The following is a 14,190-nucleotide window of genomic DNA, read 5'->3' as shown; positions in this document are numbered from 1 at the left end:
CCTAGGCCTAGCTGTGCACTACAACTGCTTGCTTTTTCAACTCGACCAAACCTTCCGTGTAATCGCACAACACGCGGTAAACTTCTCACACAACTTTGGTTAACTTACCTCTGCACAATTTTTTTTATAAAACCTGAACTGCGTCTTCAACAAGACAAATAGTGCTGACTGCCAGAAAACTAAAAGCGTAAAAAGATATACACGCTCTTCAACTGTCGCAAAATCCGAGGCGAAATCACCACGGTTTTAGTTGAAACCAGGTACTGAAAGGAGCACCACTTCCACTACACCAAAATTCCAAAAACTACGCTAATTATAAAGTACGCACTTGACCAAATGTGCCTAAGTTAAATTGAACAATTTAAATGCAATAAATTAAATATATTATATTATATATTAATACATATATTATATAAATATATTAATAAAATTAAAACGAAAACTACGAAATTATACAAAGGAAAAGCAAACACTGAAATACAAATTCAAAAGAAACAAGCTAAGTTTGTGCTTTTTCGTGTCAAACATGACGAATTTTGTGCCAAATAAACAGCATTTGCGACACTTACAGCGATAGTGCTAGATTGTGGATGATGATCTCAACGTTTCAAAAGTGGATTTCAATGCAATTGACAAGGAACGCGAAATTCAAATTAAAAAGTTTGCAGACGATAAATTACATGGATTATTGGGCGAAGACGTTACACAAACACAACAAATGATGGCGTGGCAGTTGTATGTTACTCGACAAGCCATTTTCGATCACCCGAGAACCACGCGTTGATCGAAAAACGCACAGAATGGGCTCGAAGACACGGCAAAGTCATTCTGCTTCATGATAACACTCGTGCACATACAGCCAGGATGGTCAAAAAACGATTTCTTCGCTTGGTTGGAAACTCTTAACCTCACCCGCCGTATTCACCAGACTTGGCGCGTTCTGAATATCAACTCTCTTCTCATCGATGGGACAAGCACTGTCTGAGCAACACTTCAAAACCTTTGGAGGATGTACAAAAAAGGCACATGGACGGACAAATCGACAAGACATTCCCACACATAATGGCTTTACCACAGATACACAAGGATATTGGAGTGGGATTCCTTACACATGAAGAACAAGGGTAAACCTAGGGATTGGTTTTGAATTTGTATTTTGTTCAACATATGACAATTTACACATATACGGCTTCAAAGCGAACGTGAACAAAAGTATGTCTGCTGATAACAAGCGATAACAGGAAAAGAATAGGACCTAAAGGATTTCAGAGGAGTCAAACTTTCGAAAGGTAAGGGGTATAAAAACATTGTTATTGTTGAGCTAGCCGTGAGCAAATAAAAATTAATTGTCATATTAAAATTTTTTACCAGTGCCGTAGAGGTTCAATTTTATTTTATGCAAGTTAGGTCGTCGACCCTTGTAAATGTAACTAAGCCTTGGGCGAGAAAATATTGTGAAGTTAACTGTTGTGTCGCAGAAGATTGTGTGGGAGGATGAATTTAAGTGCTATGTGTGGTGATATTTTGAATTTTTTAAAAATTACGAATCGTAGCTTGCCTGAGTAGGCTCTTCAGGCCCCGTCGCTTCTCGACAATTCGCCTTGAGATTCTAATGCCTGCGGTTTCAGGTCGGTCGGGTCGAGTGGTCGAAGAAATGGCATCATTTCGTGACCTAAACACCCTAAAGTAACGGTGATAGTGACCATTTCCTTCTCACCGTTGCCATTTTCCACTACACGTTTTGTAAAGATGTGTGGTTAAATTTAACCTCTAAAGGGGTGGTAAGTAAAATTAATTAATTTTTCATACATTTGATGGAAAACCTACCGAATTTGAATTTCAAGGGATTTGTGCAAAGAAAAGGACGATATGGATTTGCAAATGTAAATTTTGAATCAAATGACATCAATAACAATTCTCGAAGTCTAGTTAAAACTGTGTTAGGTCGCAATATAATGCTCAAGGATATTTATTTATATGAATAACAGCTGAAAAATCAATTATTATCGATTAGCGTTTAATAAATAAAGCAGTCAGGTACAGAAACGCTATATATAGCACAAGTAAACAGAGTGATATAAAAATAGGTAACAGCAAAATAAACAGAACATTTACGAAAAGATTGGGTTTATATAGAAAATTGTGTTTAAAAATTGACATTATACACCTGGAAATCGTTAAAGAGTTTATACATTGATTTCTACATTATTTTCTCTATTTTTAAATTTTTGTATTTCGGGCCTATTACGGTTATCAAAAACGAAAGAAATAGAACTTTACACTTTTACTGTCGCAATCGTTCTGAAAAAGTGCATTGTATACAAATACGTAGCGAAACCATCTACCGACTAAAATTAGTTTCAGACAATAATAGTTGCAATAGAAAGACAATGGGTGGGAAACCTCATTTAATCAGATGATAAGTATGTGCGCTAAAAGTTGAGAGTTAACAACGGTGGCTAAATAACTCGTAACAAACATTACATATTGTCTCAATATAAAAAGAGATTCTCACAAATTAGCTTAATGGCTTTCAAATTCGCTCGTTTCGTACAGCTTGATGGTTGTGTAAATTGACGTTGATATACACGAAAAGCTAGTATAAATTATTTAAAAAAAAAACGCATATTTAGTCTTTTTCTGAAGTAAAATATTGCGTGAAATCTATCCGTCCGTCCGTCCCAAAATTTGCATCTGATATTTTCACCCCAAGATAACCTTTCTACCTCGCTTTCTACCCTTGAACGCGGGTGCGAAAAAAATGCTGATCTCACTATATGAACCTTGTTTTTGAAAAGGCGAAAAAACAATTCCAAATGCAATTGGTCGGACCACAAAAATCGTCACAATTTCATGACGTTTGATGAGTAGTATTTCTGTCAGTAAGATCAAAACCAGACAGATATTAAAAAAAATGATGCGTATTTTATCAAATAAATCGCTTCAAACGTACTTTTTCGCACCCATGGATCTCTGGATGCTGTGCTCACAATCAATAGTATAAAAATATATCATTCGAGATATTGACACATGAAATGCGACGGATGCGCTTCATCCACATCTTATAATTTTCTCTTTGTAAGTACCCTATTCAGACAGTTTCCGAGATATTCGCATCTTAAGTTTTAAACTCACCGACGAATGGGCTTGGTTTTGATCAAGATAAGTATCTTTGATGAGATTAGAGATCAAAACAAGAATCCTTTTCTTGCGAAAAATTTCGCTACGAATGCCACAAGCTTGCGCCTGCTCGACCAGTTTTGGATAATATGAACCTATTTTCGAATAAACTTTTTTACCTTTTCTGTAAGCGTATTAAAGGGATTAGTATTAGAAAATTGATTCAGTAAATCTTTCTTCATTTTTTAGCGCATTTTCCAACGATCTTGTGGTGCTTTGAAATTTTAACCAAAGATGCCTCCAGTACAGAAAACCTAGCGCACATAGCTATGGCCTTTTGGGAAGTACTGATCAATTCATGGAAAACGCGCTGAAGTTACTCGCCTTGGGGCTAAAACCTTTTTACTTGTTTTGTATATTTCTCAACGAGAAGTGAGAGAAAATACTTAAAACAGCTTTTTATTTTCGAAATTAGACGCGTCGAGTAAAAACAAACATATCGCATATAGCGTAAATTAAATGTGCGCATGTGCGGACTGCACAATGTCAATTTTTTGCCTGTCAGATCTTTTTTTTGAAATTTTAACCATTACTGGTTCTAATAAAAACAAACATAGTGAAAATGGCATTCGCGCATGCGCGGACCCAGCAATGCTAACTTTCTTATTTACGGAGATATTTCGGAACTTTTGAATTTGAGGGCGTGGCTCGCAACAGAACATTTTAGACGAACGGTATATTTGAAAAAAAATGACTATTTTGATCTCTCCTCATTTATTTAATTGATAATTGTTACACCCTGTATATTGACGAATGTAAAAAAAACTGCCACTAACACAAACATTCGAAAACCAAATACTAGAGATTACACACAATTCATGAGGTATGCGAATATTCGAAGCTCCAGAAGGTAATTAAGCAGTTCATTAAATTTCATTCATTTCCCAATCTGGGTGTTTTGCTGCTCTTCTCCAGCTCAATGCCAATGCCAGTTGCAGACAATTTTATTCTTTAAAGAAGCATCTGCGTATCCTTCAGTTTTATTTTATGATTTTCGGGCACCATGTCTTTTTATAAGTGACATATCATCTCCGACGTTGAGCTAATAAAGACCCCGAAGTTCCTCTAAAGCAATGTCCATTATACTATTTTGCACTTGGGGTGGGGAAATTAGCAAATTATGGATTTCAGCTCGATACAGGAATAAGTCGATAATACGAATCTAATGCTGAAAACCTCAAGACTGTGTGGTATTTCGTTGTGGAGATCTCGATCGATTAATAAAAGTAGGTATTTCGAGGAAATTATCGACTTCAGTAATGAATGAAAACCCGAAAGTTTTACGATGCACCCTTCGCGATCTCGATCGATTTATAAAAAGTTCAAAAGGCGCCCGAACAACCGACCGTTAGTGAAACAATAAGCTCCTTTTTGAGATTCAAGAATATGCGAAAAACGTTAAATTTGACATGCGATGCGACTGGAATATAGCACGCCACTGGTAACCCGAAATTAAAATTATTATCCGATGAGTCTAGATGCTACACGCTATTTGAAATCTTCGCCGGACTCTCCTTCCAATGACAACGATAGACAGACGGAAATTACAGACTACATTCTTGCAAAAACTATCGAAATCATCATTATACCTACTCCGAAATCTATTTGAAATCCTTCGAATTATAATTAATTTGAAAAGAAATCAGAGACAGACTTTTATTGTAAATTTCCTCACAAAGAGAAGACAACTTTTCGTATTCAATTAGAAATCAAATGAATATGTACAAGTTTTAGAAATGCTGAATTAGGATTAAATTTAAAAAGCTAATTACGTCTGCATGCTTTCTTTTACTTTGACCGGCGAATTTTTTCGGTGGCCCCGCTTTTAACTTGCGTCGTTTTGAGATGAGATAATTCCAGGAAGTGGAGTAAAATGACAATTTTATAACGAATATTTGGCACGGAATAAATTCTATAAATAAGGCCGGTGGATTTTTGCCAATTACATGTCGTTTTCTCAGAGGACGCGCGCGCGTCGTTTACCTTATCGGACGTCAACGTTTAACATTAAACAGGCAACTTTCCTTCGGGATCTCCAGGAAATCGTGAAAGGCGCAACGCACGTGCTTGTCTAAAGTAGTGCTTCTGCTAAAAAGGGGGTGGATAAGTAACACGATATTTATAAAACTGTTTGCGTTACAAAGTAGGAAGCCGAGAATATCGTGTTAAATGGCGACCAGATGTATGGCTTAATCTCTTGAGGGTTGATTACGTTCAAAATTGACATTTAACGGTGATCTGTTTATTTTATCAGCCAACAGTTCAAACATAATTCTTTTGGCTTTTAATCCTCCATTTCATTATGGGAACCAAATTGAAATTGATTTTTTCTTAAAATAGGCGGGATGAGGTTGGATAACTTTTATTCTGTTTGCACTTAAATTTCCTATCCTTCTCGAATGGCAGCTCTAAAGATATCACCATTAATTTATTGTAGTGTCATTTTTCATATACACCATAATCGTCACAATCTTACTTGATAATATGATGGAGCATTCCCACTATACACGGAAATCTTTTGTTCCTGGATAATTTGAGTCTGCGCCCTCCTTAGTCAAAAACTGTACTAATGCTTCTGTGTTCAAGTTAGCCAATTTGGAACGTTCAAACCGCTACCAAAATTACAATAATCTTGCAGGTTGTAAGTACGCCACTTGCTCAGTACCTACACTAGCTGAATATTTGGCCCTGTCTGGGTTCATCTCTCGTGCCCTAAATAATACTTTTGGTTTTGGAAAACCAACCCACATTTTAGCATGTTCAAAATACTCTAAAAAAATTAGCCTAAAAATCTTCAATCAGAGCGAATAATTCGTGTAGTTTTGAAAGTTGGTACAGTTATTCTTTGAGCTCTGAAGATGAACATACTAAAAGCCCCCGAGGATGAAGAGTGAGCTGGGCTGGCGTCGGGAGATGTGGGGAAAGGTTTTTTCAGTCTTCTGCTTGTATCTCGAAAACCTATAAGTCGCAACTTATTCAGTTTCTGTCAGCAAAAATACAAGTTGACAAAATCAAAACACGAATAACTGCAAGTGATACTGACCCTAACAATTATACGCTCTGCAATTGATAAAGCTACAGACAATCCCGTTGGAGAAACAGAACTTCTAATAACTGCAACAGCAAAAGAAATGTATTTTGTCAAGACTGGAAGAGAGAAAATGGAAACCAATATATTTTCTCCCCGAGAGTTTCAAAAATCTTCATTTGGTTGTTCAATTCCAACGACCATTTACAAGAAGAGCAAAGATTCATTGATCAAGCTTTTTGAACAAAATCCATAGATAAAGAATATATGACCCAAAATCAGCGCCATACGGCACAGCAGAAGTGGAAGAAAAGATATTTCTTGCAGTATATCGTGCGCCCTCTACCCACTCTGACCTTAATCGATATACAGTTATTTGTTTACTCTTGTACCAATCCCAAACTTTATCTGTTTTCCCTCCTCCCTACCAAAGAGTTAACGAAATACACCTTTAGGGTATTCCATCAAGTTGGGAGCCAACTACCCCCTGAAATGTCGGTTGGAAGGGAGGAGTCGCCGGAAAGCCGATCACGACCTTGGATTCTCGTGCTCCTTCCATTTTCCGCCGATGCAAGTGCAGTTGCCGAAAGGGGGGAATTAGCTGCAGTCTTATCGGTAACGGCAGCCTAGAAGAAGCTCCCATCGATGTTGGTGACAAAAATGATGATGCGAAAAGACAATTTGACTACATAATAAGTGGGCTTACCTGTCTACAAAACTACAAAGCTAATTTAAAACATACTTAAAAAATATTGTCTAAAAAGTTTGTAGAAAATGGTAAGGTCCCTAACACAGATGCAGCATTTCCTCTTTGAATCGCTATGCTGATTTGTTGAATTAAATTATTCCTGGATATTGTTTCATTAGTTATACCCTCGGTTATACCACGAATTTTGACGCCAATTTCACTAATAAACTGGCAGCGGCTCCCCAAGGACCAAAAGGTATGAAATCAAAAAGAGTGTCTTCAATTTATAATTTTTTCTCGAATTCGCGCTGCAGCCTTTCGTGATGTTAAATGTATGTATGATGTAGGATTCAGCACACGTCACATCCCAAAGGCCGTTCCAACTTCCATGATTCCATCTGGTCTTTTCTTGTATTTTCTATGACAACCATTGGGTTCACGTAGTGCGGGAATTTCTGCAGAGCACGTAATTAATCGTATCATGTCGTGATCTTCGCCCAGCACATCTGCGTTAAGGGAGGTCATGAATGGCTCAAAATATTGACGTGACGTCGTAAACTGTCGCGTCGCATTCATTTAAAAACATGAAGTCTTTTTTAGTGATGCGTTGCAGCGCCACATCGCGTCGCGTCGCCGAGCTGAGGGTTGCGTAAGTGAGATTCGACCTTAATTTATGCAGTTTTGAATATTGGCGAACATACTAAAAGTCCCCTAGGGGGCGAGCCGGCGGGAAAGGTGTCGTTTTCCGATTTTCTGCTTGTATTCAGTCCGACTATCTTAATAATTTACCAGTCTTTTTTAAATTTGATATGTCCCCTTATCTGAGCATAAAATCCACTAATTCTTATCTTCCTTTCGCAAATAGTAAGGTTGTTTGTCTTGCATAGCAAACGTCAGGGACATATGATTAATGTCATCAGGACAGGATTTGGAGCAATCTTCAGAATAGATTTTGATGTAGTGTTTGTAATCCATGATGAATCCATCACCAAATTCGTAAACAACAAGCACCCAAAAATGCCAAAACAAAATATTTACTTGCAAAATACGACCCCGTATTAGACAACGTGATGTAGCAGGTAGCACAGGTACTTGTCAATATTTACGTGTTTGTTCACTAATGCGTTAAACGATCGTCGGAATCCACGCTTACAAGTGCGTCTAAAAAAGTTGTTTTGTAATACTAGAAGCAGAAAAGTCGAAACTAGTTCGGTTGCTCGTAAACAACAAGATTTAATCCTTCACTCAACGATTTAAAGCAATTCTATATTTACCCACATTTGGCACTTACATTATCTTATCATTATCAGAAATAAACAAGTCATTGTCGCTGAATTTAAGAAATAGTAAATTACTCTAAATAGAATGCACGGTATAATTTTTAATCTCCCACTGCTTTGTAGTGTTAAAATCAAATACCATACAAGCACCAAAACAAAACATTTGATTTAGTAGGTACCGATTCACTTTAATTCGATTTGAAACCAGCTGCTCAATCAGCTTAAATTGAATTTAATGGATTTGTACAATGTATTATGATTTGGCCATCGTATCGTGCGATGGAGACTTTAAAAACCACTACACAAAAATGAAGAATATTTACTGAAATTACTTACACCTACACGGCAGGTACTTTGTAATAGTAAACCCAGCAGTCTAGTTTAATTTTTTGAACACAATTAAAACTAATTATCTAGACCACCACGTTGGTTTTCATGACCTGTGACTGTGAGGCCTTGTGTTTTGCAGTTTCTCTTTTTTATCGGTAGGAAAATTTGAATTTCTCGAAATTTCGATTTCGTTTGGCAAAAAATGGCATATTCCAATTGTCATCCGAGAAATAGTTGCTAATTTAACACCATTTTTACTTTACTTGGTAGAGTATGCGTATTTATTAAACATGCCTTTTATAGCATAACAGAATTTGAAAATTTAGATTTCAAAAATATTGTATAAGTGTGACTTCTGCAAATGTATATTTTTTGTTACAAGTGTGCAGTAATAAATATTATTATTATTACTATTATTATAGAAAATAAAATGATAATGAAAACCAGTGGTACTAAACACTTAGTATTTCATTTGGAAATTAATCTTGTTTTTCTTATGGCAATAATTCCATGTCCATATTGATGGCGACTATGCGAGACAATAAACGAATGAACTTGGTTTTAAGCACAAACAAGCTACGGAATTATTGCCATAGGAAATACATTGTAAACTCACCCTGTATATTTTGCTTGGTACTGTGCGGGTATATACCCTATGTCCAAGATAAGAATGCACAGCATGGCGACATCGGACACCATAAGAGATACACAGTCGGTTAAAAAGTTGCGTATTTTAGGGCGTAATAAAATTCAGAAATTGCGGTCAATTCCGAAGATATTCGAAAAAAACCGAAATTAACCTTTTTTTAATTTTTTCTGACCCTGTTTGAAAAAATATCAAAGAACAATTAACACTTCTTACACTTCCTCGTAGAAACTTTTTAAGGTCTAAAAGATGGTAGATAGTTCCTTTAAATGACATAATGGCCCGTATGAATAAAAGTAAGCAAATGCTTATACTTGCAAAATTCAAAGTAAATACTCGTAACTGCCCCTTTATACTGGTTTGTTTAGTGTCCTGTCCTTCTGCTTAGCAGCGCTGCTAAGTCGCCCAGTGCGAAGGAGCACTTACGAGTATTTACTTTGATTTTTTCAAGTATAAGCATTTGCTTACTTTTATTCATACGGGCCAATGAATAATTATATTGCGCCATACATCATTGTATTCGTAATAAAAAATGCTACTCAATAATCAATACAGTATATGTACTTTTTTCTGGACCATGTAAAAATATGTAGTGTGGCACCATCTTGTAAAACTAAAAAGTGTCTATGAGGAAGTGTAAGAAGTGTAATTTGGTGTTTGATATCTTTTGAAACAGGGCCAGACAAAAATAAAAACGAATATTGTTAATTTAGGTTTTTTCCGAGAATATCTTCGGAACAGATCGGAGTTTCCGAATTTTTAAAACATCATCTTACTAAGCCCTAAAATGCGCCAATTTTTTCTAATTTAACCGACGGTGTATCCCTTATGGATTCCGAGTTCACCATGCTGTGCCTAGTGCTGTGCATTCTTATCTTGGACACACTTTATTGCTGTGTAAACGTAAACGTCATGTAGACGTTATTTCGGTCACACCACAGACCAAAAATAATGACGGGACATCCTGTATTTCAGTTTGTTGGATACATATGGCTATGGAGGGTTATTTACGAATAAAGAAATTTGTTAGATACGTAATTTTTCGTTTCAATTTGATCGCTTTAGTAAATTATTCGATTTAGACAAGGCGAGAGACAAGGCGAGGCATTAGAAGTAAGGATAGGTACATCTGGTCGTTTGCAATAAGGAGTTTTATTATCAGGCGAAATTTAATTAACGAAGCAGGTGTTTCAAAAAATTGCGTGTTTCATATTGGAGAAGTAAGAACGTTTGGGGCGTTTCGTTGTGATGACGATTCATTACAAAAATCATACAGAACTAGTTCATATAATGGTAGAAGGACTTTTCCCCTCAAATAATGGAGGAAAAACGAGGCTGCTGAATTTCGTGACGGTTAAAGATCATGTAAATTTGTTTACGTTAAATCTCGGATAGTCAGCACTATTTGTTTACTTGAAGACGCAATTCGTATTTTTTTAATAAATTTGTGCAGAAGTAAGATTAACCAAGGTGGTGTACGAAGTTCAACTCATGTTCGATTACGGAAGAAGTTTGTAGTACAGTGAGGGTTCTCTTCCTATTAAACGTTAAAAGTTTTCTACCGTCCGAACAGATACCGAAAATGTGTCATCATATTCATCAAGCCAGTTTGGCTTGTCATCAAGTTGAATGTTACCAAGAGCAAGTGAAGTTTCCTGAAGCTGTCAGCGACTGTTTTTGTGAGTAAAGTGCGCCTGAATATCGGCAATCGCAAACTGTAATTAAAATTTTCATTATTTTATTTGTCGACCGACTGCGTCCGGGGTTTTAAAATGTCCACGCAAGTTTTGTAAGCTTTTCATGTGTTGCGGAATAAATTTTTGTCATTGCCAATCAATTAATTGTCTATTTACTTCTCTGCCTCTTTTCTGCTTCTCCGCTTCTTTTGACTCTATCTGTGTCGACTAGCCGTTTATATACAAGCAATTCCAGCATAATAATACAAAAATGTAGTGTTTACCACGGACGAGTGAGATCCGCCGACACGTCGGAATTTCCGTTCTCTGTAAGTTTTTTTTTTAAATAGGTAAGCTAAACATGACCCCTCATACACGTTTACGTACATCTTCTTTAATTTGACAGACGCGTCTAAAATTGTTTACTTATATTTAGTAGATTCTAATCGCTTAGTATAATTTTAGTGCTTAAGTTATTTGTAATTAATGTTGATATCTAAATGTTTCAAGGTTTATACCTAATAAAAGATATAAGTTAACATTAGGATATCAAAATGTCAATATTGAAAACCGCAACCAATTTGAACACTTTGTGCTGAAATTTACTAGTATAGTCTTGTAAATTGGTACATTGCAAAGCTCGTTGCAAAGAAACCCCACATTTTTTTCATTTTACTCTTGCTAATTATCCGACGAATTATCCGATGTTCATACCTTGCTTCTTATTAATCATTTTGAATTCGAACAGATTTTTGAACTTTTGTGAATTGTGAATCGAATCAATATTGATTTGGGTAATTGGGTATTGGGTAATTCCTCGGGTAATTCTAAAATTCACAATGCATTGATTTTCCCTCGTCTCTCAAGCGAGCTAATCTAGGAACTAATATTTTTAAATTTTGGCTTTACCATTTTACGTTTGACCCAAAAAGAGCGTTATGTTTTTTGATAGCGCTAACACGACCATAACTTTGTTCTTAGCCTCGTTTTATGAGGGAGCGGGCACCATCTTGGGGTAAATTTTGAAATAACAATCACCAAAAAACCAAAACCAAAAAACCAGGGTGAATCTTTCTGCGTTGTTATAGTTGTCGAGAAAAACAAGCAAGAAACGCAAATTTTGGGGAACGTGACTTGTAGTTACAAAGACGCCACGGAGAAATTTCATTTTTGGGTGCAAAACAGCACAAAGCGGATAAAATCCGTGAATACCATTACTGTATTTGACTCACTTTGAGTAACAACAAATACTGTGAGGTGAGGAAAATGTTTGGAGTGAAGGTCAGAGTGAATGATCAAATACAATTTCTGGTAAATACAGTCGTAAATACATATAAATTACGTTATGACAACAAATGGTCAGTGCTCGACGAAAACGAAAAATCTCGAGAAAAATTGAACAAGAACAATGAAGACAGTTTACAAACACGAACGAACGATTGGGAAAAATATAATAAAATGTTGTTATTTTAAACACCAATAAAACAATTCAATTGCATTTACATCACCAACTGAATTATGTAACAGTTATAATAATTTTCACTTTGCAGGAGTTGGATTTCAACACAACCGAAGTGCGTTGTTTTACGACACAAGATCGACTTTCCAATTAGAGTTTTATAGACACTCAGGCCTTTAAGATTACAGTGATTCATGCGAAGCGACTTTCCAGATTTTAAAATCAATGAGATTTGGGAAAGGAGGGAGAAAGGAGGAAGAGACAGTTACTCCTAAGGGTAGCTGATATCTCCGCACAGTTTCCTTCCAATTAATTAACAAGTTAGCAATTAATTTTAACCTTGCACTTTATTAAGCAATTAATATAGAGTGGTTCAAGTCTAAATATATCTACATTTTACCCATTTGTGGGGGTTCCAGTTGTTAACCCCAAACCCCAATTTCGGAAAAAAATTCTTCCAAATGGACGGAGCAACAAATTCCACACCGAGTTCCACACTATAGCAATAAATAAGCACTTTATTATAAATGACCCTAATTACGTTAAAAAAAATTCGGTGGGGGTGCTAAGTTAAGAGACATAAAATGATGGGAGACTGAAATTTCGTGTAATGTGTTTTGAATAATGGCAAAAGTCATGAACAATTTTGGTTAAGCGTACTTTAAACATGCATTATTCCGTATTTAAACTAGACAATTTTTATTTCAAAAATTCTCTTCTTAACACCAAAATATACCGCTTTAAAGCAGAGCCGTAGCCGTAGCTAGGGTGGGGCAGGCAAGGCACGTGCCCTGGGTGCCGTTCAAAAGAGGGGGCTACAATTATTAAACTATTATTATTACTACTATTAAATTTAAACATCAAAATAAACCACAAGAAACGACATCATATACTCGCCGGTCCTACTGTTCATCCATAGCGTACGTAGGATTCCAACACCTACTGTTTTATTTTTATTGCCGTAGTGTGGAAATTATTATTTAATTAATTAATTCCCGAATTAATTTCAAACTTGCGATTTAGTAAGCAATTAATATACCGGTTTAGCATTAAAACCATAGAAGTAATACTTTTATTTTTTATTTTTTCCTTTCCCAAGACAATTCCCTACCACCCAGATTTCTGCTGTTACATTCGATGGTCCCGAGGATGGTCCCTTTCAAGAATCAATCAAGTGTTACCACCGCTAAATAATCCGGGGACAATGTAATTGTAGTGCAGTGGCCGATATTCCATACCTCCCCGGTGCTACATTAGGCAGTTCCGCAAAATAACTTCATTTCTTGTGTTTTATAAAAAATTCAAATTGGAGTTCAAAAATCAAGAAAAGTAACAAAAAAAAATTCAGCAAATTCAAAAAATTCGAGAAAAACTTAAAATGTTGAATAATTTTGAAAAAATAGCAAAATTCCAAAAACACCCAATAAACTCAAAAAAGAAAATATGTATAGGTACAATTTAAAATTCGAAAGTTACGTTCGATGGTGTCTTCTCAAAAAATCATGGTGAAAGTGGTATGGGACTACACGTTTAGCAAGACTGTAAAACCGGTGAGTCTAGGGGGTACGGAATACCCCCCAGAAAAAAAAAGATTTAATGTTCATTTCACTATACCTTCCACGAGACCTACTATCATTGAATAAAAACACTAAACCTCTCGCCAGGAAAGATTGCCGGTCACAGAAGACCTGATCCCGGTCTACAATCTGTGTTTTTCTAAAGATGTGAGCGACTTCCGGGATAGGATCGTGCCAATGTTGAACGAAAAGTCTTTTAGTTCAACATTTTAGCACCATCCTATTCCGGATGTCGCTCGCATCTTAAGAAAAACATAGATTGTAAATCGACACAAGGTGTGCTGTGACCGGCAATCTTTCCTGGCGAGAGTTATACTTTATTCAAT

This window comes from Photinus pyralis, unplaced genomic scaffold, assembly GCF_008802855.1.
Source record: "Photinus pyralis isolate 1611_PpyrPB1 unplaced genomic scaffold, Ppyr1.3 Ppyr1.4_LG6, whole genome shotgun sequence".
Classification (NCBI taxonomy): domain Eukaryota; kingdom Metazoa; phylum Arthropoda; class Insecta; order Coleoptera; family Lampyridae; genus Photinus; species Photinus pyralis.
The sequence above is the reverse complement of the archived record's forward strand: the minus strand, read 5'-3'. Positions refer to the sequence as shown.